The sequence below is a fragment of the Lathyrus oleraceus genome, chromosome 4 (genome assembly GCF_024323335.1).
Source record: "Lathyrus oleraceus cultivar Zhongwan6 chromosome 4, CAAS_Psat_ZW6_1.0, whole genome shotgun sequence".
NCBI lineage: Eukaryota > Viridiplantae > Streptophyta > Magnoliopsida > Fabales > Fabaceae > Lathyrus > Lathyrus oleraceus.
Genome location: NC_066582.1, coordinates 296,181,731 through 296,195,259, shown reverse-complemented (window position 1 = coordinate 296,195,259; position 13,529 = coordinate 296,181,731). Strand labels below are relative to the sequence as shown.

At 38.5% G+C, this 13,529-nt stretch overlaps 1 long non-coding RNA gene across 2 annotated transcripts; it reads left to right on the top strand.

Annotated features, from left to right (window-relative positions):
• The first annotated feature begins 10,306 nt into the window (after positions 1-10,306).
• LOC127075208 (uncharacterized) lies at positions 10,307-12,879 on the top strand. 2 transcript variants are annotated; one of them, XR_007786244.1, is made up of 2 exons: positions 10,307-10,831; positions 11,347-12,879. It is a non-coding gene; the product is annotated as an uncharacterized LOC127075208 (long non-coding RNA). The 2 variants fall into 2 exon arrangements; XR_007786245.1 differs by having other exon boundaries at positions 11,323-12,879.
• Positions 12,880-13,529: the final 650 nt, after the last annotated feature.

Sequence of the window (13,529 nt, the reverse complement as noted above, 5' to 3'; positions counted from 1 at the left end):
GATGGGATGATAATAAGTCACATGGATTCAAAACTCTAGCAAGCTCTGAATAATCTGTAAGTGCCACATGTTGCAAGTTCAAAGGTTCGACGTAACATGAATATCAAGGTAGGTAGAGTCTATGGTTTCCTGCAATAAAAACCCATATCCCCCTCACAGGCGTGCACTATGCTCCAAGGTGGTCCCTAGAAGGTATCCCAGAGTCATCGACTCGAAATGGAAATACCCTGCCGTAGTGAATACTCACAGGACAAAAGTATTTCCAAGTGAATCTAGTTTGGGTGTGGCTCTCGCGACAACCCAACGCGCGAAACACGGGCGTACATGACTATCCACGAGTCTAACTTATGTGTATACTAAGCTCGATAACAGAGCTTTCCTCTCATGTAATCTAACCCATCCCAACAATAGCACAACAGATATATCCATAATATAAAGCGAGTAAGAAACGTGATAAATAAAAGTGAGTAAAGCTATAAGTATAAACACCTAAAACTAGCGAGGGAACAACCTAAACTAGGCTCAACTACTTTTAGCGACTAGGAGGCGCTCCAAGTAGCAAAGTGTCCCCAGCAGAGTCGCCAGCTGAAGCTAGCGGAAATATACCCGAACGTATCGCATGCTCGAACATACAACATAGTCTCCATCGTACTTTATTTATCCCCAAAGGGAAGGGAAAACATTGATAAAACCCGGGGGAAAGAGATATGTTGGGTAAAGAAGTCGGTTATGCAAGGGGAAGGTATTAGCACCCCAAACATCCATGGTACTCCATGGGAACCATTTTAATTGTTCTCGCACTAATAGGTGTGATATCTAAGATTACTCGCAAAAGAATGGGGAAAAGGGAGAGAAATAGATAAAGTGCTCGGTGAGGATTAGGGCCCTCATGCCTACGTATCCTCATTGTGCAATGAGGAATTCAGAGCTCCGTATTTCAAAGAACTAATGCGAGAGGTGAAAAAGAGTGTGATAGGAAGTATGGTCTGAACCAAAGGATTGTGTGATTTGAACTCCAAAAAGGGTGAAAACATGAACCCAAGAGTAAACAGGTATGAACCAACAAGTGAGGGCGTATAGGACTTGTATCACTGTATTGGAACAACCGAAAAAGGAATGAATTAGGTGTTTGGTTTAAGGGCCGAACAACTCTTGGTTCACAAGGAGGTACAAGATGGAGCACAAAGGTATAGTGTATTTGGCTCAAAGAATAGGTATATCACGTGGAATGAATGAAGGTAGAATACGAGTGTTTCGTGGAAATGAACAGAATGAAGTAACCGAAGTCACAGAATTGGGTATTTGAAAATAAGTGACTGAAGAAGTATTGTTTGAAATCGAAAGATGAAAGTGTATTGGAATCCATAAGAGAAATGAGATTTCTACCATAGAGGGAAACAACTTTTAACCGCTACAGGGTGTTAGCTAAAAAGGACGGAATTAAGTGTTTGAGGTTGTTTTCCCAAACAACTCTAGGTAGAAAGATGGGCTACATTAGGTGTCCTAAAAGGGTATATATGGAATTACAAATAAAGTGTATTTCAAGGTCAAAAGATTGTATGTCACTGCATGAACAATTTATGATCGAAGGTAGGTAATGAATAGTGAAAGATATGGATGATGCCCTAAAGAGACGGAGGAATAATTAGAAGTATGCTCGCTAAGGATTCGCATCCTCGTGCCTACATATTCTCATTGTGCAATTAGAAAGTCAGAGCAATCGTAGTTCGGAACTACAAGAATAGAAAGAGAGAGATTTGTTTGTCTAAGCAACGGGGACTCACAAGACAAACGCTTCTTCAATGAAGGATTGTAGTACAGGATTGCAAGGAGTATTATATCGCTTGCTGGGGAATCGATAATTCGGGATCAAATCAGGGTAGTATCTTGGATCTAGGAGGAGGATAAACTCTTAATCGAAGAGCAAGGTAGGCATTTACCAATACGTGGACTACCAGGCCACCACTATAAGGTAAAACCAAAAAGAAAGACTAAATTATGTGTTTGGGGTTGTTTGCCCAAACAACTCTCAATTGAAGAGGTGGACTGTCATTAGGACGTCCTAAAAGGATGGACAAGGAGTCCAAGGAGAAGTATTATTGATCTCAAAAAGATGGTATTGATAGAATGAATGGAGAATGGGATAGAGAAAGTACGTTGATAAATAATATAGCTTGCTAAGAAACTGGGTTCTCCTGCCTACGTACCCTTATAGTGCAATAAGGAAATCAGAGCTTTCGTATTTCAACCCACTAGGGCTGAAAAGAAATTGATTGGAGGAAAGAGGAAATGGACGATTGAGATTAAAATTATTAGAATGGATAGACTTGATAGTTACTGGATGAGAATCACACTAATTCTATGGGTAAAGGTGGACACGATAAGCAACGAGGCAAACGTCTCGCACCCAAAGATATCCAGAATGAGTGTAGGAAAGCTCCAGTCTCATTCCTTCTTTACCACTTAAGGCACGTGGCATGTAACTCTCGTCTTAAACTTCGAGAGAAGGAAGAATAGTCTTTGTAGTTTTTTCTTGTAGTGATGATGAAGACCTTATCAATCGTTTGATCCGAATTGCACTAAAGTCTATGAATGGAGGTGAATACGATGAGCGTTGGGTCATACGTGCCATACCCAAAGATACTCAAAATGGGGGTAGGAATACTTCATTCTCACTCCTTCTCCATTACTTAAGGCTCGTATCGTACAACTTGACTCATGATTGATAAGTTTTTGATTGCAGTCCTTGCTTGTATTTTTCTCTTTAGTGAGAGACTTGTCAATCGTATGGTTAGAATTGTGCTAAAGTCTATGAATAAAGGTGAATACGATGAGCGTTGGGTCATATGTCCCATACCCAAAGATACTCAGAATGGGGGTAGGAATACTCCAGTCCCACTCCTTCTCTGTTGCTTAAGGCTCGTGTCACACACTTCTAACTTTGATTTAACAAGTTTTTGAAGATGCCACCTTTGATGTGCTTGAATAAGCCGCTGCTCGGTATGATTGAGGATGCCTTGATTGAAGATCTTGTCTTGAGGTCTTGAGCTCCACGGCTTGGAAGAAAATTCTTATTAAATGACCAAGGGTCTTTTGGTCATTCAATTTAGACTGTGGGATTATACAAGTTCAAAGGATTTAATCAATCAAAATTGCTTTTGATCAATTTAACCATGGGTTTTGTTTTGTTTTGGGGAATTAAGTTTGGATCTAATCAAAGTTAGTAATTGTTAGAAACTATCCTAAGAGATCATGCTTTAGAAATTGATTGAAAATTCTAAGTTAGAAGTCCTAAGGGAGCATGTACAAATTGGTCAAAATGTTGATTAAAATTCTATGTTAAGTCCTAAAATTGCAATAAAATGATTAACTTCTATGTCACATTCTAATCCTAATGGGATGATGCAATTCTAACACAAAAGTACAAAATTAGGCCCATAAGGGCAAAATGGTCATTTACCAAAATATGTCCAGTTTTACTCATGACCTAAAATTGATTCTAACCTAAGGTGGAAAATTGTCATGTAATTCCAAATTCAATCAAGAACCTAATTAGAAATTAATCCAATTCCTAATTAAAAGTCCTAATTAAATCCTAATGAAAATTCTAAAGATGTGAATTAACCCTAATTGAAATTCTAATTAAAATTCCAAAATCTAGATTAATCATAATTGTAAATTAACCTAATTAAGATAACATTATTCTAATTAAACAAATTGTTAAAAAAACAATTAAAAAAATAAAGAAATAAAATAAAATGAACATGGGGTGTAATTGTTAAATGGGGGTTGAAAAGAAATTAAGACTATTGGGTTGTTAGTTAAGCCCACTGAGTATTTTGTCAGCCAAACAAACTCCAAGCAAGGGGGGTATGCGTGTGGTAAAGATGGAAATGGACCTTTGAGCCCAAGGCGCCAACATTCAATCCAGGCAGAGGGTGCATGCCAAATTCACAAGGTGAATCAGTAAAAGATTAATGGGCTTGGTGAAGCCCATTTCAATTACTCTGTGAACGAAAAAAGGGGGTGTATGTGGAATATTGGGGTATGAAAAATAAATAAATAGGCTTGAAGTGTGATGATCCCAACACCCCACTATGTTGACTTATTCAAGTCAACAGATTTGAAATGGTTCCTTGCGCGCTCACTCTCCCTCCCTCAATCTCGCCGTCATTGGTCGTGAGCCACCGTGCCAACGGCTGTCGCCGGCAGCGGTGGCGGCTAAACCCTAAATCTAACCACCAAATTATGCACACAGACGCGTTGATGATGAAAATAGGGGTGGTTGTGGAAAATGGTTCCTGGATTAACCAAATCGACGAGATTTTGGGAAGAACCCTAAGTCTCCACGTTCAAATTAAATGGCGTTGGGGATCAGTTAACCTCCTACACCATGGGGCTTCTATTCCTCGTAATAAATACTCCTAACTGGTGAGCTCAAAGCAAGCAAATACGAGTGAAATGAAAACTACATACCGGAGAAGACGACCGTAATAATTCGCCGGTGAGTTCTTGGTCTTACTTTGCATGTTTCTTCTTCCTTTTTCTTCTTCTTCTTCCTTTTCTATTGAACTTGAGAATAGTGAGAAATGAAAATGGAACTGCAGTGGTCAAGCTCAAGCTAGATTGAAGCTTCAATGTGAAGCTTCAATGGCTTTTTGAGAGGGATAGAGCTTTAGTGAGGGTGAGGGAGTAGGTTGCAGAGTGAGTGAATTTCTGAGCAAAATGTTCAAGGTCCTTGAATGGTGGTGATGGAACTACTTAAATAGAGAGGAGGTTTGGGAATTGGCTAGGCTTGGAGTGAGGTTTTAATTCAGTTAGATTTAGGTTAGGAGTTAGTTAACCTTGGCTCACTGAGTTGGGATTGAACTCAGTTAGTTATACACGACTCAGTTAGTTAGGAAACCATTTGGTTGGTTGGATAATGAGTGAAAAACAACCTTTGATTGGCTGTGCAGATTATCACTTAAATGGACATGTCTTTGTGGTTGGAGTGGTAACTGGTTGAACAGGTTTTTTTTCCTTTAGCTAGCTTGGTTAATGAATTGTAGGCAATCTTATATCTTGATGCTATTTGCTTTTCCTGTCAGGTCTGTTATGGTGATGAGTTTGTGTTATGCATCAAGGTCATATCCATAGGCTGCAACATGAGTTAAGCACATGATGGATGTCTTCCACAATCTCTGTTATGATGACCCTGCTGTAAAGGGCTTGGGATTCTAATTGTTCTCATGTTGAAGAGGAAAAGCAGTTAGCTAAAGGGAACCAACTTACAGGGGTTTGATTAACAGTTTTGATCCCTTCTTTTAGATGCACAGTTAGCTTAGGCTTAGTTTGGGAATGTTATGTGATGTTAGTTGAATTGCCATTACATGGAACTTTGCATTGGATTAGAATGTTTGCAGCTAAACTGTCAAGGATAGTTGTATGAAGTGAGTCCATGCCATGGCTTTGGTTTGCTTCATGTTGCAGAACTGTTTTGTTTTAATTTGAAAATTGTTGCATTTTAGGTTTTGGTTATGACAGGATTGGCAATGAGGAAATTTCTTACCAGTTATGACCCTGATTCGATGCAAAAAGTTGCCAAGGTTTTGAGTGTGGTGGATCACCAGGCTGGTTCATGGTTTGGCTTGCAAGTCTGGCATGAAGCTTATAGCAAGTTTGAGTTGGCATTGTGGATGTTTGTGGTTCTTGCAGGTCAGTTTTTGCTAGCAGGTCCATGCCAATTGCAGCCTGTGCTCAGTTGATGTTATGATGCTTTTGCAGCATGGAGTGTGTATATGTTGCAGGTTGTTGTGTTGGACTGCATTGTTGCTTGGTGATGCTGCAAGACATGGTTGCTAGTGATGCTGCAGAAGGCATTGCCTTGGTTCATGATGTACCTTGCATTGGTTTTATTGGCAAAATTGAACCAATTTATTGAATTGGTTTGGCTGCAGGGCCAATGGGTTTGTCAACTGCTAGTTCCTTAAGATGGTCTTGTTACATTAATGTATATTGTGCACAACTAGTTCCAGTTGTAATTTGACTCTCTTCATGTGATGCAGGTGAGGTCAAGTCAAGCTGGAAATTATCTAGGGTTTGGAGGTGGTTCTTCATGGTCTCAACTAGCATTGATTTAGCAGGTGGTCATCCATACCCTCTTTGCATGACCAATCTATTATGCACCATGATCTTGTTTGCAAGTTCATTCTTATGCTTGGAATACTGCAGCAGGCTCACCATTGTCTTCAAGTGAAAAATGGAAAAAGCAAGGTGGTTAAGCTTGTCATCACAAGGTCATAACTCTTCTATTGTATAACTCTGGTGTGATAGTGTGCTGCTGCAAGACCACAGTTGCAAAATGCTTGCAAGGTTAAGTGTGTTGATGAGGATGGTAGGTTGCTTGGTTGGTCTTCTTGCAGATAAACTATTTGCTGCAATGGTTTTGGTTTGCATCGTGTGTAATGCATATCTAGTTCAACCTATGGCTTGGCATGCTTCATGGATAAAAATGGTTGTGTCTTTGCATTAGGTCCTACTTGCTCATGCTCACAACAGGTTTTGGCTTGGACATTGATAATGAACTTATGGCTTTAGTTCATGGCATGTTAGCAACACTTCATGGCTTGGCTTTTATGACATTCTTTGTTGGTTATGACATAGGTATGTGCAGGTTTGACATTGCATCAAGTTGGTATAGCAGAGCAAATGCAGTAGGATGAAAGTTAGTTGTCAAAGCAAAGACTCCAAATGTTCAAGGCATGACCAAGCATGTTGGCATCAAAGTGAAGAAATCAAGTTCACATGGTTAAATCAAGGCCAAGATGGACATGGAGAATGAAATGAGAGTTAGGACTAGTCATTTAGTGATTAGGGATTACCAAGGACCTAGGTTGACTTTGGTCAAAGTTGACCAAAAAGTCAACTATTGACCAAAGTCAACAATTAGTCAAAATTCATTTTTTTGGTGTTTTTCTTGTAAATGGACAATGGATTGATGATTAGGTTGAAAATTTAGGGCATTAAGGTTTTGGGTTGACTTTGGTCAAAGTTGACCAAAAAGTCAATTGTTGACCAAAGTCAACGTTTGGTCAAAAATGTCAAATTTTGTAATTTCTTATGTAGAATCATATGTAATGGTTTAAAATGGCATGGAATGCATTGAAATGGTTTGAAAAGTGATTGAAATTGGCTTTACAATTGGTTTAATCATGACTAGAATGTTTGACTTTTGAAAAGAAAATAACTTGACTGATAATGTACATGAACAAGGCCATAAGATGAGACCAATAGGTTAGGGTTTGACATGGCATCCATGAACCAATAGCATGACTATCAAGTGGCTTGAAACACAAGAAGTTTGGTTGTTCAAATGACCAGGATCAAAGGTGTGTCCACAACCAAATGAATAACACCATTGACTTTGGACCAAAACCAATGCTCCAAGAAAGGTTAGGTCAACCAAATTGACAATGGGTGAAGATTGAGGGGTCATGAATGCACAATCAAGCCACCAAGTTCATCTGATTCACCATTTCCTGATTAGGGCTTTGGAGACCAAGATGAGGCCTGGGGAAGCTCCAAGAGATCCTACCTTGAGAAATTAGGGTTTTGAAGGCCCTAGGTTGTTTGGTCACAACTTTGTTTGATTCAAGCCTCCACCACCATCATTAGGGTTTCACATCCCCCATGCTGATGGTATGATTAGACCATGCCTTTGAGCTTTGATATTCACACAAACCCTAGCTTCATAAGCCCAAGTTTCTTCTGAATCCATGATGAATGATGCATGTAGATGAATTATGAATGTATGTAAGTGATCTTCTGATTAAGTGATTTGATGAATATGTGAGAAATCGGGGGGGCAAATTTTAGGGTACAACAGTATCTACCCCACAAGGTCAAAGCAAGATAATATATAACAGGAATATATAGCAGGAATGGATAAATAAAGCAAACGATAACAGAAGTAAACATCAAAGGAAAAGGATACGGGCAAGCTAGGCTTGACTCGCTTATGGGAACTCCACATAATCCCCAACAGAGTCGCCAAATAAAGCGCCGTGAAAAATACATAGTCGCCACCGAATTTTATTTATTCCAAAGGAAAAGGGAAAATAGCGATAAAACTCCAAATGAGATATATGGTCTCACAACCAAGAGAGAATTCGGAAGTCGGTTATGCAATGGCAAGATATTAACACCCCTCACATCCATGGTACTCCATGGGAACCACTTGCTCGTATCAAATGCGTATGGATGTTTGTTTATCTGTAAGTTGCTTGTTATCGGGAGTGATATGAGAGAATGAGGTGGGAGATAAAATAAGTTTTAAGTTAGTGTGCTCGCCAAGGATTTGGGCCCTCGTGCCTACGTATCTCCATACGTGCAATAAGGAAGTTAGAGCTTCGTAGTTCGGCTCACAAATGGAACATTTGTTCGGTTATTTTTAATGAACAGTATTGACGTTCACGTGCTACTGTTCACTTGCTTGTATACTCTGTCATGGGAGTGAAAAGTATTTTCTTGTTTGCGGTAAAGTGGATATGCTTGGTTCGCACTCTAATAATTAAACATTACTTGCTCGCACATGGAGGCTTAAGCTTCGTTCACGGTAGAACGGAAGTAACACGTTCTTATTAAAAGGTTTTTAAGAATGCACTAAGGCAAAAGATGATTTGATTTGTGGGGGTTGATTTTATGTACGAAGACAAGCATCGGACCCTTGGCTAGATACAGTCAACAGACCAATAACTCGGGAGTTAAGAGAATAATGTTGTCCTAACCACTCTTTTTCATCCAAAAAAGGAATTTGAATTGGGAAAAGAGTTTGGCAAGTCTAATCATTGGAACTTAGGAAGAGACAAATATCTGACCCTTAACTAAGTACGGTCAATGATGAGAGCACTTGGGAATTGAAAGGACAATGAAGTCATAACTATTCTTGTTCTCCCTCATAGCACCTAGATCTAACTTGTTTGAATCATTATATGTTTTAATAGGGAAAGTCAAGTGTCAGGTCCTCAGGCTAGGTACGACCGACAACCCAATTACTTGAGTGTTGTATACAAACACGTACACCCCATTTCACATTCCAATTTGTTGTGAAAATGGTTTTGAAAAAGGTATTTGACGTTGGATCAAGCATTTGAATTTATTATGAAAAAGAGTGAGTGAGGAATGAAGGTAAGAGATAGAATAAGGTTGAGAAGAGAATGAAGAAGAGATGATAGAATGGGTTTGAGAAAATAATGGAGGAGGGATGTGGATAGTGGGTCATGGAACAGATGGAGAATGCTTGACGTTGGATCAAGCATTCACGTTGCAATGGTGTGAGTTTTATCCGGAAAACAACTTGACGTTGAATCAAGTACCTTTTGTTTCTTTTGAAATGCTTTGTTTATCATTTTGTATTTTATCTTGGTTATTAACATGCATGGTGAACCAACTAGAAAACAATAAATCTAAGCTATTACATGACTAGGGATGGGGGGAACGTTTAACCCACAATGGGGGATGCATACAATACAACATAAAGGCATGAAAGGAAAATACAATTTACAAATCATGTGTCATACCTAAACCATACAAGTGGCATGGCACTTCAAACAATACAAACTAATGAGTTGAAAATAAAAGGGATAACTTGGATGGTGTTTGGATCTCTCATTCACATGTCACCACAAAAAAAACAATGGTTAGTATGCAATAATAAAATGGAATTAAAATGATAACTCAAATGAATGAGATGATATGATGATAGAATGATGTGATATAGTGATCATGATGAACAAACATATACCAAATTAAATTGAAATGGAATTTTCAATTTAGCCATTAACCACAAACAAAATGTAACCAAGTCAAAGTGAGATTAGTCATGTATATGGAAATTAACATGACAAATCAAATGAAATTCTAAACATAGCATGATTAATCACATGAAAATTAATTCTGGAAAATTAAGAAATTAAATCTAATATATACAAATGATTAAGCCTAATTTCTAACTAATTACCTAATCCTAATTAACCTAATTAAACATGAATTAAGCTAGTTATCCCTAAAATTATGTTAAATCCTAAATGTAAAAAAAAGAATTAAAATCTATTTTATACAAAAACATTATCATGATTAATAACAAAACAGAATTAAAACTGGAATTGATTAAATTAACTATGAGATTTATCATGATTAAGATGAACATGTTAGGTCAGGGTATGAAAACAGATCAGAGGGGCAATTGTTTGGCCTAAGGCCCAACCAACATGGCCCGCCGAAATTCAGCATGAGAGTAAGGAAAAAAAATGCTATCAGTGTGAATGCTACTGCTACGCGTGGCAGTGATGATGTGGAGTGGACACTCCTCGGACCAGTCAACAAATCAACGTATCAATGCAATTAATGAGCAGTCAATGGAATCAATATCGATAATGGATAAAAGAGCATGCAGATTCAGGTGGCATCGCGTTCTCCTTCCTCTCACTAACTCAACTCCGATCACTTTCTGTTACACACTCCGCCGTACCGAAGGCGGTCCTTGGTGGCGAAGGCGGAATGAACACGATTGAATCCTAACATCCTAATCGAATCATGGTGTTGATCACGAATATAATGGCGAAATTTCCTAATCCTTCCAGAATTTCTCAAATCGGCAAGAGATATGTAGGAACCCTAACTGGTAAAACCTACATCAGCCGCCACTCTCCAAGAATCGGAGCCCGAGGGATTAGGGCTCCGATCCGCCTACATCTCCTCTACGTCACGGCGACAATGAAATGAAAGAAAAAGGATTTGAAACTCACCTTGCCAAAGACGACGACTGCGACAGCGAAATCTCTACTTCCAGGTAATGACTCTATCTTCTTCTTCTTCTCTCTTCGATCTTCTTCTTCTTCTACACCTTCTTGATCGTGAGAGAAAAAATCAGAGTGATGATTCAAGAGTGATAGATGGATGGAGAGTGTGAGAGATTCGATTTTGAGAATCATTGATTATGATTGAGTAATGGTGAATTCGTGTGAAAAAATGATCCTCCTCTTTTGTAAGATTGGATTGATTATATATAGAGGTTAAAATTCTGTTGGCTAATGAAATGAAAATTCACACCAAATTTTATTTGCAGTTAGAAATTCAGATGTTAGTTATATTGAAATTCAGTTTGGAATTCAATTGGAAATGAAAATGAAATGTAAGTTCGGTTAGTTAGCAAATTTGTTTTGAAATTCAGTTTTGAGATGAAATGAAATCTAAAATGTGATGTAAATGCATGCTCTGCTGTTTGGCTGAACTGAAACCCAAATGTGAGATAAACTGAAAATTTGGAAAATTAAAATGCAGGTATTTTGTTTGTTTTTTTTCCAGTGACTCCCTTGGTTGTTCATCGTCTGCTGATCTCATGCCGCCTGCCTTGCTGTCAGGATTGTAGTAGGACTATAATGGCTTGCTGCTGCTATTGCGGTTTAGGTAGCGGCAGGATTAATGCTGCTGCTATTGCGGTTTAGGTAGCGGCAGGATTAATGCTGCTGCTGTTTGTGGCAAGGGATGAGCTACTGAACATATTCTGACTTGTAAGACTATTTGAAACCACATGTGGAGATGGGGATGGAAATGTAGGGCTTAAAGCAGTAGACCCCTTATTTTGACTTGAGCTGTTGCCAAAAGTAAATATATTCGCGGGTGATATCGCCAAGGACGTGTATGCTGCAGATGGTTAAAGTTTGGATTATTTCATGACTTGTTGATTTGTTAACTGTTGTTGTTATTGCTTTTGAAATGTTTGGCTCAATTTGCTTTGCACTACAGGGGTTTGCATCGGTTAGTTATGTGGTTTCTACTGAATCGTTGATGTTATTGCCATGCCAATGTATTGTTGAAAACTTGTTTCAAGACCATGGTTTGCTCGATGACTTGTGGAAATGGTTCCATGCTGACTGTTCATGTTGCAACAGGTTCTATTATATTGAAATGCTCATGCTATGCCATGTTGTTGATAATCCGTTATGTTTTAGTTTCAATTAGGGTTTGGTTAGGGAATTGCCTTAGCCTTATTAATGTGGTTAGAAAGTTAGGATGTGGAGTGAAGGTTAATTGGTTGGGGTGAATGGTATTGGATGCTCATGGCTTGTTTTGTTTGTCAGGTAGCTCGAAAACTGGAAGTAGTTTTGGCTGCAACATGGTTTTGTATGCAATGCTTCACATTGTAATTAACTGGTACAAACCTGATCATGCTATGTGAATGTGTTTTGCTTCTAACTGCTCAATTGGACTTTGCATTACCATGTTTGTTGTACCATGCTGTTTGCTGCCTTAATTTCACTTGGTTGTCACACTGTCTTCTGAACTAAACCAGACGTAGGATTATTGTGATGTTACTGACTTGATGCATGCCTTCATTACGGGTCTGAGTTTACTTGATTTTGTTGTAGCCCTAGTGTGATTGGACTGGTTCACAGCTTGGCTGCAAGCATGTTTGATCTGCTTGTGGATGTGTGGAATGCAATATGATGGTATTGCAGCATTATTGTAAGGTTTGCAATGGCTTGGGGATGTTGACTGTATTGTTGTGTTTGGTAGGCTGTTTTGAATGGTTTTATTGATATGTGTTATGGTCACGAACATGCACACTTGGAAATGATATGGCGCACGTGAATTTCTTTTTGTAAGAGATGGAGGGATGCAAGATTTGATCATGAAGACCAATGAAAATAGGACTTAGGGATTTTGACATGATGAGTTGACTTTGTTCAACTGGTTGACCAAAAAGTCAATAGTTGATCAAAAGTCAACTCATGCAAAAAAATATAATTTCTTTGTAACTTTTTTAATACAATGAACATGGACAATGATATGTATGAATGTAATGATTTGTTATGAATGAATGGGATTTGAATGACATTTAAAATGAATTAAATGTATTGGACATGGACTTGAATTGTATGGAAATGGATTGAATTGTATGGAAATGAATTGAGTTGTATGGAAATGAACCATTGAAAATCCAAAGATACATGTATTCAAACCTAAGACCCTAACAACTTGAATGTATGATGAAGGGAATGTGAATGACAAGATTTGAATGAAACAAACATTAATGGATGATCCACCATGGCATTGAAAATGAAATAAATGGATATAGAAGGGGACTCGAATGAACAATTCCTTATGAAAAAAATGATCATTGAATCAAGGACCCTATCATAGACCAATGGACAATGAGACTTGAATGAAGGATTAATGGACACATGAATGACCATGATTGAACCAACCAAGCAGTAACCATGACCAGATGAAATGACCATGGATGAAACAAGTGGAGGGTTATGGGGCCATGGACTTGCACTCAAACTAATGATCATGAACAAGCAAAAAATGCACATGTGAGGCCATGAGGTGAATGTCAATCCAACCAAGGAATTTTCCATAATAGACCATGATCAAGAGTGCCTGGGATGGATCTTGGCCAAGCAAGTGAAACATATACACCATGGAATGATGAGGGTCCAATAAAGTGGGGTTAAGGGTATGCACAAGGGATAGTGGCCATG